Genomic DNA, 6,000 nt, shown 5'->3' with positions numbered 1-6,000 from the left:
ATAAAATGATAATAGAGAAAAAGAACTATACGTGCCATACCCCTTACCCCTCGCTTTCATTTACCACTATTTCAAACTGAATTTATTTTAACATTTGTTACCCCTATTATTTATTTTTATTCCACATGTTCTACTCTTCTGTTGATATAGTAGCTAAAAGGAGCATTAGACATAAGGTTTTCACATTCACAGAGTCTCGTTGTGAAAGCTATATCATTGTTCAATCATCATCAAGAAACATGGCTACTGGAACACAGCACTACATTTTCAGGCAATTCACTCCAGCCTCTCCACTACATCTTGAACAACAAGGTGATATCTACTTAATGTGTAAGAATAACCTCCAGGATAACCTCTCGACTCTGGAATTTCTCAGCCATTGACACTTAGTCTCATTTTACTCTTCCCCCTTTTGGTCGAGAGGTTTCTCTCAATCCCTTGATGTTAATTCTCAGCTCATTCTAGGGTTTTTCTCAGTCCTTTGATGCAGAGTCTCAGCTCATTCCAGGATCTCTGTCCCACGTTGCCAGGAAGGTCCACACCTCTGGGAGTCATGTCCCATGCAGAGAGGGGGAGGGTGGTGAGACTGCTCATCATATTGGCTGGAGAGAGAGGCCACATCTGAGCAACAAAAGAGGCTCTCTTGGGGGTGACTCTTAGGCCTAAATTTTAAGTAGACTTGACCTATCCTTTGTGGGGTTAAGTTTCATATGAACAAACCCCAAGATTGGGGGCTCAGCCTATAGCTTTGGTTGTCCACACTGCTTGTGAGAATATCAAGAATTCAACTTGGGGAAGTTGAATTTCTCCCCACTCTCACCATTCCCCGAAGGGGGCTTGCAAATACTTTTCCAGTCACTGATCAAATCATTCTGGGATTCATCGGGGGATCACTCTGGACAAACCAACAAAATCTCAAGTGCTACCTGAGATTCCAAGTACTTATGACATTCAATCAAACTATCTACATGAGTTATATTAGGAAATGCTCTAGTCAAAATCTAAATTTTGTAACAAATAAACATTTTTTGCTTTAGTCTTACACATAATGTGACATTTTGAAGTATTAGTTATCATCTATTTTCAGCACCCTGCAATAATGACAATCCTTTGTTCTTCCTCATGCAAAAACATTTTTAAAATTTGTACATTGTACATTTCACTATTATTATACACTCTAGGAATTCCTAGATTATACCATCTTGATCTTTAACATCTATCTTTCTTTCTGATTTCATTTATGTCCCCAGCCCTCCTCCCTCTATCATTCTCACATGCAGCTTCATTCAGTGTTTTAACATAATTACATTACAGTTAGGTAGTATTGTGCTGTCCATTTCTGAGTTTTTGTATCCAGTCCTATTGCACAGTCCTTATCCCTTCAGCTCCAATTACCCACTATTTTACCCTATTTCTATCTCCTAATGGTCTTTGTTACCAATGACATATTCCAAGTTTATTCACTAATGTCGGTTCATATCAGTGAGACCATACAGTATTTGTCCTTTAGTTTTTGGCTAGACTCACTCAGCATAATGTTCTCTAGGTCCATCCATGTTGTTACATACTTCATAAGTTTATTCTGTCTTAGAGCTGCATGATATTCCATCGTATGTATATACCACAGTTTGTTTAGCCACTCGTCTGTTGATGGAGATTTTGGCTGTTTCCATCTCCTTGCAATTGTAAATAATGCTGCTATAAACATTGGTGTGCAAATGTCCATTTGTGTCTTTGCCCTTAAGTCCTCTGAGTAGATACCTAGCAATGGTATTGCTGGGTCATATGGCAATTCTATATTCAGCTTTTTGAGGAACCGCCAAACTGCCTTCCACAGTGGTTGCACCATTTGACATTCCCACCAACAGTGGATAAGTGTGCCTCTTTCTCCACATCCTCTCCAGCACTTGTCATTTTCTGTTTTGTTGATAATGGCCATTCTGTTGGGTGTGAGATGATATCTCATTGTGGTTTTTTTTTTTTTTTAAATTTTTTTATTAATCAAAAAAAAAGAAAAGAAATTAACACAACATTTAGAAATCATTCCATTCTACACATGCACTCAGTAATTCTTAGTATCATCACATAGATGTATGATCATCATTTCTTAGTACATTTGCATCGATTTAGGAAAAGAACTAGCAAAACAGCAGAAAAAGATATAGAATGTTAATATAGAGAAGAGAATTAAAATAATAATACTAATAATATATATATATATAAAAAGGAAAAAGAAAAAAACAAAAACAAAAGATACAAACACACAAACAAACAAACAAAAAACCATATTTCAGGTGCAGCTTCATTCAGTGTTCCAACCTAGTTACATTACACTTAGGTATTATTGTGCTGTCCATTTTTGAGTTTTTGTATCTAGTCCTGTTGCACAGTCTGTATCCCTTCAGCTCCAATTACCCATTATCTTACCCTGTTTCTAACTCCTGCGGGTCTCTGTTACCAATGATATAATCCAAGCTGATTCTCGAATGTCGGTTCACATCAGTGGGACCATACAGTATTTGTCCTTTAGTTTTTGGCTAGACTCACTCAGCATAATGTTCTCTAGGTCCATCTATGTTATTACATGCTTCATAAGTTTAGTCTGTCTTAAAGCTGCATAATATTCCATCGTAGGTATACGCCACAGTTTGTTTAGCCACTCGTCTGTTGATGGGCATTTTGGCTGTTTCCATCTCTTTGAAGTTGTAGATAATGCTGCTATAAACACTGGTGTGCAAATGTCCGTCTGTGTCTTTGCCCTTAAGTCCTTTGAGTAGATACCTAGCAGTGGTATTGCTGGGTCGTAATCCATTCTGCCATTCTATGTCTTTTGATTGGGAAATTCAGTCCATTAACTTTTAGTGTTATTACTGTTTGGATAATATTTTCCTCTACCATTTTGGCTTTTGTATTATATATATCATATCTGATTTTCCTTCTTTCTACACTTTACTCCATACCTCTCTCTTCTGTCTTTTCGTATCTGACTCTAGTGCTCCCTTTAGTATTTCTTGCAGAGCTGGTCTCTTGGTCACAAATTCTCTCAGTGACTTTTTGTCTATAAATGTTTTAATTTCTCCTTCATTTTTGAAGGACAATTTTGCTGGATATAGGAGTCTTGGTTGGCAGTTTTTCTCTTTTAGTGATTTAAATATATCATCCCACTGTCTTCTAGCTTCCATGGTTTCTGCTGAGAAATCTACACATAGTCTTATTGGGTTTCCCTTGTATGTGATGGATTGTTTTTCTCTTGCTGCTTTCAAGATCCTCTCTTTCTCTTTGACCTCTGACATTCTAACTAGTAAGTGTCTTGGAGAACGCCTATTTGGGTCTAATCTCTTTGGGGTGCGCTGCACTTCTCGGATCTGTAATTTTAGGTCTTTCATAAGAGTTGGGAAATTTTCAGTGATAATTTCTTCCATTAGTTTTTCTCCTCCTTTTCCCTTCTCTTCTCCTTCTGGGACACTCACAACACGTATATTTGTGCGCTTCATATTGTCATTCAGTTCCCTGATTCCCTGCTCAAGTTTTTCCATTCTTTTCCCTATAGTTTCTGTTTCTTTTTGGGATTCAGTTGTTCCATCCTCCAGTTCACTAATTGTAGCTTCTGTCTCTTTAGATCTACCATTGTAGGTATCCATTGTTTTTTCCATTTTTTCTTCTTTGTCCTTCACTCCCACAAGTTCTGTGATTTGTTTTTTCAGATTTTCTATTTCTTCTTTTTGTTCAGCCCATGTCTTCTTCATGTCCTCCCTCAATTTATTGATTTGGTTTTTGAAGAGTTTTTCCATTTCTGTTCGTATATTCAGCATTAGTTGTCTCAGTTCCTGTATCTCATTTGAACTATTGGTTTGTTCCTTTGATTGGGCCATATCTTCAATTTTCCGAGCATCATCCATTATTTTCTGCTGGTGTCTGGGCATTTGATCAGATCTCCCTGGGTGTGGGACCCAGCTGGTTGAAAGGTTTTTCTGTGGAATCTCTGGGCTCTGTTTTTCTTTTCCTGCCCAGTAGGTGGCGCTCGTGGCGGTCGTTTGTCTGCGGGGCAGTCGGCCCGGGAAACCGCGCGTGAAGGCGGGGATCGCTGGCCGTGGCTTGGGGGAGTGCCGGTCCAAATTGCCCAGCTGGCCCGAGACGCCAAGCGTGACGGGAGGGCCCCGCTATCCAATGTTCCCAGTCAGACAGGGGAGCCACGTGCGTGGAGGGGACCCCAGACGCCAGCCACCCCAGCCGGGAAAACGTGCACCCCTCGGGTATCTCACAGCAGTGGATTCTCCCTACCCGTTCAGCCGTTCCAGAATGGGGTACGCTGTCTTTTTTGGTCTCTGTCGTGACTCCGGGAGCTGTTTTGTATTGTTTCTGTTTCTTTAGTTGCTTTTCTGGAGGAGGAACTAAGACCCGCGCGTCTTACTAAGCCGCCATCTTCTCCGGAAGTCTCCGGGAACAGACTTTGACTAGTGATATGAACAAAGCTGATCTGGATAGGACTGGGATAGATCAGAAAACTGGGTAAAGGGTGATATTGTCCATATTTTAAAACTTCAACTCCTGTGGGAGACCAAAGGGATTTTTAGTTGGTGCAAAATTTATATTTTGGGTAGTACATTACCTAATTTAACTTGTACAGTCAGTTTAGTTGAACACCAAAGATACATAGAATCCTGAATAGGGTATAAGATTTTGTTGGTTTGTCCAGGTTAGCATGATGCCCCGCTATATCCCAGAGTAATTTGGGCAGTGAATAAAGAAGTATTTGTAAGTCCCCTTGAGGAACTGGGGAGAAAGGAGGAAATATTCAACTTTTCCATTTGGAGAATTTCTTATATTCTCTGTTCTAGTTTGCTAGCTGCTGGAATGCAATATACTAGAAATGGAATGGCTTTAAAGAGGGGAATTTAATGAGTTGCTAGTTTACAGTTCTAAGGCTGAGAAAATGTCCCAATTAAAACAAGTCTACAGAAATGTCCAATCAAAGGCATCCAGGGAAAGATACCTTGGTTCAAGAAGGCCGATGAAGTTCAGGGTTTCTCTCTCAAGTGAGAAGGCATGTGGCAAACACAGTCAGGGCTTCTCTCTTAGCTGGAAGGGCACATGGCAAACATGGCGCCGTCATCTGCTAGTTTTCTCTCCTGGTTTCTGGTTTCATGAAGCTCCCCAGGAGGCGTTTTCCTTCTTCATCTCCAAAGGTTGCTGGATTGTGGACTCTGCATCTCATGGCTATATCATTCTGCTCTCTCTGAATCTCTCATTCTCCAAAATATTTCCTCTTTTATGGGACTCCAATAAACCAATCAAGACCCACCCAAATGGGTGGAGACATGTCATCCCTTAATCCAGTTTAACAACCACTCTTGACTAAATCACATCATCCAGGGAGATGATCTCATTACAGTTTCAAACATACAGTATTGAATAGAGATTATTCTACCTTTATGAAATGGGATTTATATTAAAACATGGCTTTTCTTAGGGGGCATATTTCCTTTCAAATCAGCACATTTCACAAGCAGTGGGGACAAGCAATTCAATAGGCTGAGCCCTTGATCTTGGGGTTTGCCCCTATGAAACTTATTCTTGCAAAGGATACGCTAAGCCTACTTAAAATTTTGCCTAAGAGTCACCCCCAGAGAACCTCTTTTGTTGCTCAGATGTGGCCTCTCTTTCTAAGCCAACTTGGCAGGTGAACTCACTGCCCTCCCCCCTATGTGGAACATGATTCCCAGGGGTGTAAATCTCTTTGGCAACATGTGACAGAACTCCTGGGATAATCCAGGACCTTGCATCATGGGATTGAGTAAGTTTCCTACCAAAAGGGGGAGGGGAGAAATGAGACAAAATAAAGTTTCACTGGCTGAGAGATTTCAAATAGAGTTGAGAGGCTATCCTGGAGGTTATTCTTATGCATTATATAGATATGACTGTTTAGTTTATGGTGTATTGGAGTGGCTGGAGGAAAGTACCTGAAACTGTTGAATTGTATTCAAGTAGCCTTGATTCTTG

This window comes from Tamandua tetradactyla, chromosome 21, assembly GCF_023851605.1.
Source record: "Tamandua tetradactyla isolate mTamTet1 chromosome 21, mTamTet1.pri, whole genome shotgun sequence".
Classification (NCBI taxonomy): Eukaryota; Metazoa; Chordata; class Mammalia; order Pilosa; family Myrmecophagidae; genus Tamandua; species Tamandua tetradactyla.
Note: the sequence above shows the minus strand (reverse complement) of the source record.